At 28.9% G+C, this 15,034-nt stretch overlaps 1 long non-coding RNA gene across 1 annotated transcript; it reads left to right on the forward strand.

Moving 5' to 3' along the window:
- The first annotated feature begins 7,647 nt into the window (after positions 1–7,647).
- LOC123887399 lies at positions 7,648–9,788 on the forward strand. Its single transcript, XR_006801472.1, has 2 exons — positions 7,648–8,706; positions 9,464–9,788. It is a non-coding gene; the product is annotated as an uncharacterized LOC123887399 (long non-coding RNA).
- The last annotated feature ends 5,246 nt before the right edge of the window (positions 9,789–15,034 follow it).

Consider the following 15,034-nt stretch of genomic DNA (forward strand, 5'->3'; position numbering starts at 1 on the left):
AGTCAAATTCAAACGGACCCAAAATACTAAGAAGTGCTTTAGAAATTTAGGCCCTGTTTCGATTAGCTTATCTTTTAGCTTAAACAAAATAGCTTATATAAATAAATATTTTTTTTGTTAGTGAGAATTTATAAATTAACTTAAAAGTTTATTTATTGCATAAGCTGTTTTATATAAGTTTAAAAATAAGTCAATTCAAACATTTCCTTACTATCAAAAGAAAAAGTGCTCTAGATATTTTTTAAAAAAAGAAAAAAAAAAGACGATTTTTACATAGAAAATAATGTATTAATTACTTTAACAAATATTTGATTTGTATTTTAAAATGAAATTTTTTATGATTTTTTATTATAAAAGATATCTTTTTATGATATTTGTTAGCGTAACATTTTAAGGTGAACTTTATTTTATCTGCGTTAATTTTCTGGTTCTCAAGAAAAGGGAGTCACAATACTCGAAAGTTCATACGTTAGGTAATTATAATCTAACCAATAATTATTTGTACCATAAATCAAACTCAAATTCTCCTAAATGATTCGTCCAGAAGAAACTCATTAACCACTTAAACACAATATTTAAATTTTAAGGTGAACTTTGATGTTCGAATGAGTACAACTCCCCGTTGGCAAAAGTTAATATCCATAAGTCCAAATTTATGCATGGTGCATAAACCATTTCCAACCATTAGATGGGTCTTACACATGTAATAATCCTAGCCACTCTTCTTCAACCTTTCTTCAACCTTTTCTCTCGCGCGTTCGCTCACTCCGTTCTCTCCCATGAGGCATCTATTTTTGAAAATAACATAAGGTATCTCTCTAAAATCGAACGACGATCAAAACGGTATAAGGTTCGTCGTCTCCCGTTGAGAAACAAGAGAGAACGAACCGGGTCGGTAAACCGGGTCGCGTGACCCGCGAATTGCAGAAATGGGTGAAGATGGAGATGAACAGTGCGCGTCATCTACGCCCAGTAGCAGCTGAGGCGCGTGGAGGCGCGTGTGGCTCCTATGAAATCCGTTTTTTAAATTTTATTTTATATAAAAATAATACATAATTTTCTTGAAATTTGGGTATCTCTTTGGAAATTTTTGGACACCTGTAACTATTTTTAATTATTTAAATGAGGAAGAAATGTTATTAAAAATATTAATATTTCTTGAAAAATTCGCAGAATTTTATACAAAATTATTTGAATATTTTGAGACCCTTTGAGGCCAGCCACTCTCTCTGGTTGTATGTTTTCCTCGAGAATATAAATTTTTGTTACAACAGTGAAACCATAAGTATGAATTTTCGTTACAATTATTCTGGAAACCATTATGCTGGTTAAATGATTTCAGAGAGTTAAAAAGTGAAACCATTTGTATTATAAAATGGTTTTATGTGTTTATTGAAATCAATATTGTGTTTTTATGGTTTTAAAAATCCTGGAAACCATTATGCTGATTAAATGGTTTCAGAGAGTTAAAAAGTGAAACCATTTGTATTATAAAATGGTTTTATGTGTTTATTGAAATCAATATTGTGTTTTTATGGTTTTAAAAATTCTGGAAACCATTATGCTGATTAAATGGTTTCAGAGAGTTAAAAAGTGAAATCATTTGTATTATAAAATGGTTTTATGTGTTTATTGAAATCAATATTGTGTTTTTATGGTTTTAAAAATCCTGGAAACCATTATGCTGATTAAATGGTTTCAGAGAGTTAAAAAGTGAAACCATTTGTATTATAAAATGGTTTTATGTGTTTATTGAAATCAATATTGTGTTTTTATGGTTTTAAAAATCCTGGAAACCATTATGCTGATTAAATGGTTTCAGAGAGTTAAAAAGTGAAACCATTATTTTTGTTAAATGGTTTCATATGGGCATTAGTGTCAAGATGTTATACACTGAAACCATTGTTATTAAGTAAAACATCACATAACCATTTTACAAAACCATGCTACATAAAGCAAAAAATCTTATAAAGCAATTAGGGTTAGTTTAGTTGAAAAAAATTTGGATAGTATGCATGAGATATTGGATTTGATCATTTTTTTATTGTAAAGAAAAATCGATATATATATATATATATATATATATATATATATATATATATATATATATATATATATATATATATATATATATATATATATATATAATTAATGTATGAGATTTTATTTATATTGTGATTATGATTGATAAAACTTAAAATTAAATTGTATGTTTGACAAGTATGCTTTATATATACATGAACCATTCGTTATTATGATGGGCTTTGAGGGTATGACGAAAATTAATTAAAAATGGATTTTTATAATATATACTTCAAAGGAACAAAAGCTATTATTTAATTGGAAACGGGGGGCGCGCTAGAAAATTAGGGGGGGTGTGCTAGAAGTTTGGAGGAGGGTAAAAAATTGGGGACGCGCTAGAAATCTACGGGAGGAAAAAAAATTGGGGGCTCACAAGAAATCTAGGGAAAAAAAGAAAAAAAAAACCGGGGGTGCGCTAGGCAAATGGGGGGCGCGCAAGTAATGGGGTAGTATATGGGGGGCGCGCGAGTAATGGATTGCCTAATTTTGGGCTTGGGCTGACTTTTGGTTGACTTTTGGTGTAGAAAGCAAATATGGTGGGTGTAGGAATCAAGTTTATGCATGGTGCATAAGTTTGGGCTTATGCACCATAACCACACCCCTCCCCGTTGGTATCACTTATGATAGTATTCTTTTCATAAATACTCTATATGTCGTTTATTAGTTATTATAGGAACATTAAACAAAAATATTAGATAATAGAAAAATTTGTTGCAATAATAAATTTATCTGCAATATGTATTAATTTAATTATTTATTCATATAATTGTTAAAAAGAGGCATTTTTGAAAGAAAAAAAATTAAACTTTGTAGAAAGTTTTATATTTAGTGACGCGACAAAAAATTATTTGTAAATCTAGAGTTTTATAACTACGGATGGAGAGAGCTCCAAAAACATCAGATGGAAAAGAGCTCCGGAAACATCAACCAGCTAATGATTGAGAACTAATAGAATGTTGAGATACCATATCTTTCTCGATTATGAATGAGATATAATACCTTCATCTAAATTCTTAAGATTGTGTTTGGATAAGTAATTAAAAATTTCAGAGCAATTGATGAATTTTCTTCATTCCTAAAATATTTTGTTTGGATACAATAATTAAATTATTTATACTTAAAATTTTAATATAGTTAGGGATTAAATTGCAAAGTTTGAAAATTTATAGGGACTCATTTGCAATATTTAAGAATTTAAAGGGAGTTAGGTATCGTTTGACTTTAGTTTGACATGTTATTGTGTGGTCCATTTGAATCACCTATAATAATTCTATTTTTCTTGTAGGGTAACCTTTGATGAACAACTTATTGATTGAATTAAATTTTCTCTGAAATGGTTTCTTAGTAAAAATCATTATCACACCTGCTCTCTTTATGAGTGAGAGGTGAAACCTATTCGGTGTTGAAGTCGGTAGATAGTTGTGGAGTTGTATACATATAGTTCCTAGAGTGGCATTTGCATTGGTTGGCAGGTTTCCTATTCCCGATCACCCTTTTGGTCTCAACTTTTCAATGGTTTTAAAAACGCTCTTCCAAACATGTGTTGCGAAGCTACAATTGAAAATGAAAAGAAATTTGATTTTTGGCAGCGTCTTTTTTTGTTACAAGTCGTTGGCAAAAACTACATTTCTACAAGAAATATAGTTTTGCCAATAATTTGTAACAAAAACAGACGCTACTAAAAATCAAATTTTGTTTCAGAATTAAAAGAAGTAATTTTTGTATAAAAAAAATCATATCATTATTATGACAATAGTTTGACTTGTATTTTAAAGACGAAATTTTCTATCGTATATTTCTTAAACAATATTCTTATGACACTTGTTAACATAATACTTTAAAATAATATATGTTATCAACTATAAGATTATGAAGCAACAAATCTCTTAACAATTTAGTCTACGAATTGATCCTGAGGAGGAATCCGTTGTCTCCAGGAGTAAGTCTCCATTGACTTACTCTGCTTAATAACTCAATATCGGCATTATATTTCTTCAATCTAACCGTTGAATTCAAAGATCTCATTGAGTAGATCAACACAAATTTTTATAAAAATTCAAAAAATGTAGTTATGTATTCAGACTATTGAAATTCAACGGTTTTTTTAAAAGTTTGTCATACGTTCAATTGAAGTTATCAGAAAAAGTATCAAACGATTTTGAATTTTTATAAAAATTTATGGAGTTGATCTACTCAATGAGATCTTTGAATTCAACGGTTAGATTGAAGAAATATAATGTCAATATCAAGTTAATAAGCGGAGTAAGTCAATGTAAACATACTCCTGAAGTTAACGGATCACTCCTCATTAATCCTTAATCATTGTACCCCTTATATAAATTTCAATTACTGCCAAAGATTAATATCTGTTGTAATTGTGCGTGGAGATATTTTGGTTTGTCCACTCAAAGCAATCATTGTGGCACCTAATTAGTTCTTCCTTTTCTTAAGAACTTATTCAGCCTATCTTTTCACATTCTTGGATATAATATTACTTCCATAGGGTCAGCACAGGACACTACATATGCAGAATTCGGAATCCAATTATACGTGTGATTACATCCAAGAATAATAATTGTAATAATCATTTTGTTTGATAATTTTTAAAGGTTAGATTTTATATTTTGTTTGATAATTTTTAAAGATTAGATTTTATATTTATAACCAATGTGATATTTATCATATTCAATCTAACATTTAATTGTTTCAAATCACATTTGTTAAGAGTGTCACATTTGATTTTTTCAAATCACAAATGTTTTTTAGTTGTTAGTAAATTGTTAGAGGAGAGGAAGAAATGTTAATAGTCATGGATCGAACTTTAGATCTCCTTCTCAAACTTCTTCAACGTCACAACCTTTTACCACTGAACTACACCATCGAGGACAAGAATACTCCAAATTTATTTTCTCAAGCTATAGTCCTTTTCCTAATTCCCTCTATACCTTCCTTCCTTCTATGTTTTCTTTTCTTCAACTCTTACACCTCCCCAACCTTCATATCTTCACAATATATGGACACAAACACACAAAATAAAATGAAGACATGGAGAGAAAACACTTCTATAGGCTAGAGCTAGCAATACCCTCAATTTTTACCAATCCTTTTGGCCTACTAGCTTGTTGATTGTGACTTCCCAACCATGCAAGAGTACATATCATCATCAATATCAATATATCATCATCCACAACGTTTCAATATTTGTGTGGTTAGGTTTCTTTTAAGAGCCATATATATACCTCTAAATAGAGTATTATTAATTGACACAAACTAGCCATTGGTCCAAGTCTATGAATAAAAATAAAAATATACATACACATGAGATAAAGACATTTATTATAACTTTACATATTCAACAATTTTAATAAACAAATAGACAACTTCACTTGCTTAAGGTCCCTACATAAAATGTCATTCTAAACAGGGTCATCCGGGTCCTGTTATGTTTTTTAGTACTTGGTTGTGGCTATTTCGCAATTGTCGCCTTCGTGATGGTGTCTCTGTCGTTGTCTGGAGTGAGCTGAGACTTGTTTGTCTAGGCTCTCATTTTACCATTGTCCCATCAGCCTTTTGTCTTACTTCCAAGCTGTTTTTTGGATTCTGATGGGTTGATCGATTTTGATTCGAGATCAGGAATTAGTGGCAACTTTATGGACCAAGTTGGTGTCTTCTTTGGTGGCCTGAAAGTTGAGGGATGCCTTTCTGATTATGGGATTAGGAAGAGGACCTCGATTAAGTGGTATTTGTTTTGGTGTTTATTTTTTGTATTCCGCATATATATGGCGCCTCTGTTATGTAGTTTCTTTTTTACCGTTCTATGTTCGTCTTGCGCGGAGAGTTGGTTAATAATATATTTGCCGTTAAAAAAAAATGAAAAACTTTTAAGTAGAACTATTAAAAATAAAAAATTCAAATTTTTTTTGTTTACAATAAGCTGGGAATCGAACTCAAGACCTATAACATACTACTTAAATCCCTCACAACTAAACCAAACCTAGTGGTTTAAAAAAAATTCAAAATTTTGAACGTACAACTTTTAAGATTATCTTACCATTTTATTTCTTTAATCATTGCCTCGAAAATAAAAATGGTTTGCATTTCGAAAAATTGAGGGGCCTACAAATTCTACTCATGGTAAGTGAATAAGATAGAAGTAAATCACAACAACTTGATCTTTATATATGGAATTTGGATTGCTAGGTTAGAGGGAAAAATTGTATGAAATTTGATGATCTCACCACAAGATTTACAGCGATCCCATTGCACATGGGTGCATATCATATCAATAACTACTACTGATGCATAAATATGTGATATGGACCCTGTAGTACACTACAACCACTAACATTGTACAATTTGAATAGGTCACAACATTAGTGCCTTAAAAATAAGATCAAGTACTAAGAATTTGAGGGTTTTTTTTTTTTTTTTGTCACAAATTTGAGAGTATAGATGGTCAAATCATTTTGCATATATGGTGGATTAACAACAATTGGTTTCCCCATAGATGGTCAAAAAATGCCACCTTGAGTATATTTGATAGTTCGGATTTCTCTATTTTTTATAATATCTATTTTTTATTATTAAAGTTTTTAAATATTTTAAAATGTATAAAAGAAACTTTGACTCATTTAATATCACATTTTAGTGCTTATATTTTTAAAATTATATTATAATAAAATAAACAAAAATAATAGAAAATAGAGAAGATTAAATGATAACTCACAATAGAACTTCAACAAATAAGAACTGAGTGGTTAATTTGAAATATAGAGAGGAAAAAAATTGAAAGGAAAAAAAAAAGAATGAAAATGCAAATAATCAAGATATTTACTTGAAATTTTATCAAAGAAAAATGCTGAATTATACGAAAACGAAACACACGACAATAAGAGATGGTGATTTCCGCCCATCCCCATTTGATATATTCCCATTTTTAAATATTATTTATTTAATTATAAACCAATGATTAATAGCCACGTTTGTATTCTTGTTTCTCGTGTTGCTTGCTATTCGTAATGAATAGCATTGTTCTTTATCAAATTATGAATGCATTTACATATATACACTCAAATATTTGTTTTAGGACCACAATGAGTGACAAAGTTCTCCTTCAACAAATATAAAATACAACAATAAAAAATATAGAATATAAAAATATATTAAAACTCATGCCAAAATATTAGAAATAGAGTCAAAATTATACAAACAATACTTAAAATATTTATTTATAATTTCATCTAATTATGAATGTATTTACATAGGAGTACATACCCTCAAATACTTCTTTTTTTCTTTTTTTTCAAATACTTGTGTCTGACCAATTGGCATGCATGGTTTTACATGGAGTACGTGTGATATGATGGGTTAGGAAGTTACCCAGCCAGTGTACTTTATGAGTATCTTTTCTCTCGTGAAAAGCAGTTACAAATTTTTTTATATGAGTACACACATGGAAAAAAAAGAGGCATTGAATTAATTAGCACTATATTTTCTCTTGTGGAATATATATTTTCATGAGTACCCTTTTTCACTTTTTTCACCCATTGTTAGTGTCAACTATACCCTTCCTTCCCCTTTCATTTTTTCTCCTATAAATAGGTTCTCTTGGTTTGTTACAAACACACAACAAACACTTCAAAACACCAAATACACAAACTCTATTATCTTCTTGATCAATTTTCTATTATAATTTTTTTTGCATGTAACTGATGATCTCGGTGCATGTTAATACTCTTAACTTAGCAAAAAAAAATATATATATTTTGTATAAAAATAGTATATGATTAATATTGGAGAAAATTAAGAGGGAGAGGCTAAGGTTGTTGACAGAAGATAGAGAGCACTAAGGATGTTATGCATAAATATACATGGAGATGAAGGAGCTTATGATCAATTGCATTTCATTTCCTTTGTGCTCTCTATACTTCTGTCATCCACTCTAAATTAGTCTCCATTTTCTCATTCTTAATTAACTCCAAATCATCATATATTATATCTTTCATTTCTCTATTTTTGAATTTTTAATTATACAATAATTTTTCTTGAATGGCAAAGATGTATATTATATTAAAATAAAGGATTATAGTTAGGTTACTTGATCATCATAAATATGTTTGCACACACAAATATAGATATATGAATGTTTATAATTCTTTTTTTCTTTTTGTTGATAAATCTAGTTTAATTTTCCTCTCAAGTTTAATTTGCTGCAACTTTATCATAGTTTATGTAATCTTCTCATTGATATTTACATTTTGAAGGGTACTCTAGCTCTCAAGTGCCATAAAGGTTATGGTGTATGAAAAAATAAAGGATCATGCTAACAAGTGCCCTAAGGGTTTTGTTTAAGAAGTCAAAAGAAGTAACTTTTCTATAATTAAAAAATTGTGTGCTTGTTATTGTTTTTTATTTTATGAGCAAAACATGCAAAGTTTATTTTTTATTTTTTTTTATTTTCTTGGTAGAGAACATGAAAAGTTTATTGATTGAAACAATTGTACCAAAGTCTAGATTTGTTATTTATTGTTGTTTGAAATTTTCCTTTTGCAGTTTGACATGAACAAGTTGTGACATGAACCTGTTCTTTGATGATGGATTAATGAAAAAGTTACAATCACAATGGTATGAATTAATTAGGAGTTAACTTAAACAAGTGCATCTATACATCTTCTTCAAGAATTAAACTTACTTATTTTGCTAGTTATATTATCAAACTTAAACAAAATGTCTGCAAAGCTAAGATAAATTAGAAGTGACTCACTCCGACCTTTTTTATAATAGAAAATTCATATTTTTGAATTTATTAAATAAATAATGTATCTGATCATTACTATAGATCAAATATATAATTTATTCGATGAATTTTTGGATTTAAGAAATTAAGTTAGCTTGAAGAGTGCAGTTCCTTCCATGAATTAGTTAGGAGTTAACTTGTACAAAATGTATGGAAAGTTGAGATAAAGATATAAAAAAATAAAAATAAAAAAAATAAAAAGGCAAAAGTACTAAGGGGTGTGTTTGGGTTGATTACTTTTTTTTTTGTTTTATTTTCCTTGAAAGAAGAAATTAGGTTATGCCAAATTGTATTTTTTAAAAAATATCTTAATAAAAGAATATGTTCTCTCGTATTTATAAAAATTATATAGTAGATATAAAAAAAAATAAAAAAAAATGGTTGAGATGAGATTTTCAAATGAAGTAGAACACATTTTATAACTTTATCTATTTTTTAAGGGTCCATCTCATATGCACTTCATTTTATAACAATAGATCTTTTTATTTGGAAATATATATTAGGTGCTATATACATTTATTTTAATTTCTCTTTCCATAAGAAATAAGTCTTTTATTTTTTTCTTACTTTTTTTTTTATGTATAGGTGTGTGTATGTGAAATGCAAATAAGGATCAAATGGCAATCTACTACTCTGCTTGATGGAAGGATCAAATGGCAATTAAAAGAATATATTAGAAAGGACTAAATGGAAATTTAGAGGAATATCTGTCACAGGGTCCAGAATGATCAGTGTGACATATTGTAGGGCATATACTCTGCAGGATATTTTCCAAGTCAGTAACCCACACCACAATTGTTCAATGATATTCGAAGAGGTGTGTGACCACTTTAGTCAATGGTGTACGGAATATATTACTAGATAGGGTCTTCTATAATTTCTCAATGGAATATTTGATGTGAATATATAATTGGTTTCAATGTAAATTTATCAAAGATATATAATTTAGTATTTACTCATGAATAAAACCAAACTTTGATTTACATAATTATCATATGAATATGATCATTCTCATAATTGTATGTGTATGATCAATTGTATGCAACACCACAAGCTTGTGCATATGTATATAAGTCATATCTTAAATGGCCAATCCCAATATTTGCGTGCCCAAGTATAAAGCAACCCAAGCAAGAGTTTTAGGGTTCCAAAATATAAAATATATTAAGAAAAAAAAAACCTGTTATAAGTTATAAGCTCATTAGTTTACGATAGGAAAAAAGCTTTAGAGAAAAACATAAAAGTTTCTGAAAAAATTAGAAAAGCTATGTAACTTCTTACGAAATCAAACAACTATGACATTTGATTCTCTATTTATTAAAATTAACAAATTCTTATTTTAGATTAACAACGTATCAATAAAGATTAAATATATATATATATTGACTTATAGTCAATTGAAGAAGAAATGTTAAATAAAATTAATTATGATAATTTAATAAGTGATTTTGTTTTGAAATATAAAATTTAAATAAAATTAAAATAATTTCAATAAAATATTATAGACCTAAAGCAAAATTTTAAATGAGATATTTTTTTCTTGGATATTTTTAAAACTAACAAGAGTTCAAGAGCTATCTCAAAAAAGCTAACAACAACAAAATTAAAGAACTTTTAAGCCTAACTAATTTTTACTCAATTAATCAATAACAAAATGCAAAATTAATTAATGAAATTTATAGCATAACAAAATAATCTTGATAAAGTAAATATAGTTAATTAAGAAAATAATTTTAAGCCTAAAAATATTTAAGGGCTAAATATTGGGTGATCAAATAACGACAATATATACGATCTATATATGCGATATAAATTTTTAATTTAATAATAAATTTTTAATTTAATAATAAATTTTTAAAATTTATATTTGTTAAAATATTATTGAACGGTGTAATATTTCTTAAATATTACACCTGTATAATTTAGTTTCTCGAATATATTACTATTTTCTTCATTCTTCCTTTAATTTTATTATAATAATAATCAAAGTGCATGAAGTAAGAGGATTTAAAGTTATTCTTTAAAAAGGAAAAAGTAGGTTCAAAACTAAAGGACATAAGTATACTCCATATGGAATGGATGGCTCTGTCCACATTGAAAAGGACTTTGCCATTATAGTGTCTCAAAAATTAAAATTGAGTGGTTAAATTAACCCCCATCATGCGACATTTTCCAACTAAGGAAAATGCAATAAATACTTTCCATTAATTACACGTTTCGTTTTCTGATTTGCTGTCCAATAATTACCATTTTAGAAAATATTGTGAGCCATGTAAACAGAGAAATTACTAGTATATCACTTTCCAATTTAATTTCTCTCTTCATTTTTTCTCATACTAGCCACTAGCTTTATCTATAGCTATAGTAGCTCATGTGATGTAACCGTTTAAAGGTCACTAGTTAGGGTACATCGTGTGTGATTATTAAGCATGTCTTGAGTCAATGTATCTAGTAGAGTTTTATTTTATGATGATGGGGCAGTAGTTAGTATTTTTCTTTATTTTATCAATTAATTAATTGTTCTAGATCTTGCAAAATGAATTAGAATCTTAAAATATATACGGATTATACGGTTTAAAACTTATTGAAAGAGGTGTTTACATTTAGTGTTCTATGCAAGGGTGTATGTGGATTGGATTAGATTAATTTTAGTCAAATTTGTTATCCGATTCGGTCAAAGTTAAGTGGGTTGGGTTAGGTGTAGAATCTATAATTTTTATATTAAATTCGAACCGACCTAACCTGGTGGTAAGTAGGTTGGATTGGGTCAACAAGTCATTACATATTGTGAGGATTAACTTAAAATAAGGAAATTCAAGTTCTCAAAAGATGCACCGGTTCAAGCAGCTTAGAAACTATGTGAACTGGTGCATGATCAGGATTAACTGGTGCACATCACGATGAGGAAAAATTCGAGAGTATTTTGAGCCGGCCCAAGGAAGGTTTGAGCCGTTGCAAAGCTCAAGCGTCTGGATCCTGAAGAACCTTGAACTGGTGCATAGCCAACATGGTACATGCACGTTGATCTTCTACAATTTTATGTTCCTATTTTTAAGGGTTTTATTTTTCTATATATATGAAATTTTGTTTGTCATGAGACATATGTCTTACACGTTGTTTGGGACAATTGTTCTCTTTGTATGATGTGCAGGATATTAACAATAAAATCAAGTAAATGACACAAGTAATTATTAATCCAGTTTGGAGAAACTACACCTACTATGTGGGATACCAATCCAGGAAATGAAGACCACTACGTCGAATCAATAGTTAGTCTTACAACGTACAACAAAGCCTATGGTTGTGTATGTCTTTTCTTAATCCTAGTGCACCTTCTACTTAGAGGTTTACTCCCCCTAAATATGAGAGCCTACCCGGCCACTTTCCCACGATCACCCTGCCTGAGCAATCGTAACTCTTCTATCACGAAGTAATGTTGAACAATCTGTTCAAATTGAACAATACCTAACACTATACTATAGCACCTAAGTTCTAGAGAGAGTAAGAGTGACCTTGCACAATCGGTACAAGATCTTCACAAATTCTAGCTTTGATCTAGAGATTTCTTCAATTGTTGCGGGTACTGAAAATGTTTGCTTGAGTATTCTATTTATAGATGATGCAACTCCTTGAATTTGCTTGAGTTTAAAATGCACCATAATAGGAATTTAGTTTTAAAATAAACTTTGTTTTAAAACTAATTTCATAAGATAACTATTCAAATAAATCTTTTCTTAAGTTAGTTATGACTTTCAATCATATCTAACATATAGGTTTGTTAACAAACTTCTGTAACAAACATTTTATCTTCAGACAATCTTTAAATTGCGCCTTGTAACCACCTTTGGAGAGATTCATGCACGCTTCCTTTGTCTTCTGCCTGTACACGATGTCCTACTTAAGCTTAGACATCTTGTTCAACATGTTGTTCCTGAACATTTGTCCTTAACACATTGATAGAGTTGTACAAGATGTCCTACTCTGAATAAGACATCTTATCCAACATGTTGCACTTTGCACTTTAACTTGTTTTAGCATAATGCAGCCAACCATAGGAACTACAATATATATATATATATATATATATATATATATATATATATATATATATATATATATATATATATATATATATATATATATATATATATATATATATATATATATATGAGGGGGGTTATATTGACTCCAAGAGTAAGTTATAAAAGCTACTCCAAATCATGACCTTTGTTTTTAATTTCAATTAATGGCTAAGATTGATTCATAATAATTAGTTGGGTGAGACTTATTTTTTATCACACTGAAAAATGAACATTATCAAAACATTCTTCAAATTGCAGAGAATTAATTAATTATAATCATTAATTGTCAAAACAAGATCCTCCCTTGGTTTTTTTTTTTCACTTCTACTTGCATATTACATGGAATCTCTTCAAAAACATTGACATCCATTACTAAAAACCTGTTTGTTTTTTCAACAAAATCATTACAAATTAAATTATTAAATTAACCTATTGTTCAAATTTGTAAAAAATATTGAACTAATAACAAGAAGAAAAAAAGTACGCGCAAAGAGAATATTGTAATAAAAAAAGCATACACCACAAAAAAAAATGGTACACTTGTAAAATTGAAAAGAAAAGAAGCATACCGTAAAAAATTGTATGAAAAGAAGCAGGATTATCAATCGATTAGTGTTACATCATTTAAGAGTGTATGGAATCCTTGTTTTCCCATGTGATCAAAAAATAAGTCTCAATTGAGGATTATAATTGATTCATTCTCTTCTATTTAAGGTATGTTTTGATAATTTTCCAATACAATAAAAAAATAAGTCTCACTTTGTATTTTATGATCAATCAATCTTAGCCATTAATTGAAATTAAAATCAAAGGCCATGATTTGGAGTAGCTTTTATAACTTACTCTTGGAGTCAATATAACTCTCCTCTCTCTCTCTCTCTCTCTCTCTATATATATATATATATATATATATATATATATATATATATATATGTGTGTGTGTGTGTGTGTGTGTGTGTGTGTGTGTGTGTGTGTGTGTGTGGATTGTTTTATGAATAGGAAAATAAGGATATGAAGCCAACACTCAAACTAGGGTTAATAAAGAATTATCTTGGCAACAAACACTAGGGTTAGGATTGAATGATCATTGACTCCCCTTGATCAAACACTATATTAAATTGAGTTTCTTGATCACTGGAAGAGACTCGGGATAAAGTGTAGAGTTAATTTTGAAGACTGATTCTTGTAACCTTTTAGAACTATTTGATTAGTGGAACGGAGAGTTGCCCTCTCCTCCAAAGTAGGTCAATTTTGGACTGAACTGGGTAAACAATTTGATTGTGTTCTTTCTCGTTCTCGCTGTTTATCTTTTCTTTTGATTTTATTGCCTCTCCACTTTATTGGTTACTTAATTCATTTTTTGAACCACACATCAAGTTCTTATTGGTGTGATTTAATCGAATTCACAACACATAAATTTTTTAAACAATTCTCAAAAAATATATATAGTTATATGACATTTTTTTTGTGAAATTGCTAACATTTGAAATTACTTTAAATATATCAAAATTTAAGATTTTAAAACATAAAAATATTAAACTATATTATAAAAAGATAAATGTAACAATTTTTTCAAGATGAGTTGACTTCGTGGGTTCATGAATTTAGAATCATAAACCCATTAACTGAACCGAACCACTTTGAATTTGAACGCATTTGTTGGGTTTTTGTATGTTGGCTACATTTTGCAAAAATAATTTCTAGCCACATGTTGGATAACATGTTGTAACATGTTTGTACAACATCATGTCTGCTGAAGTGCGTGTTAATTTTATATCATATCTTTGAAGATTTGTTTCAGAAATAGGTTTGTGCCTATCCACGTATGCCAGGTCACGCCCTGTCTAACACATTACTAAAGGCGGTCTTGCTCTATTTGTTTCCTAAAACTAAGATGCTATATTTTAGGAACATATTATTTGTTTGAAGAATATATTTGAAGAATATATTTGAAGGCGGTTTGTGTATTTTATTTAATCCAAAAATATAACTCAATATATTTTTGAAGTGAATCAAATCTTTTATTTATTTGAAGAAAATCTTTGGGCTGACTGCACTTTTCCAGTTGTGTGTC

Source organism: Trifolium pratense, linkage group LG5, assembly GCF_020283565.1.
Source record: "Trifolium pratense cultivar HEN17-A07 linkage group LG5, ARS_RC_1.1, whole genome shotgun sequence".
Classification (NCBI taxonomy): Eukaryota; Viridiplantae; Streptophyta; class Magnoliopsida; order Fabales; family Fabaceae; genus Trifolium; species Trifolium pratense.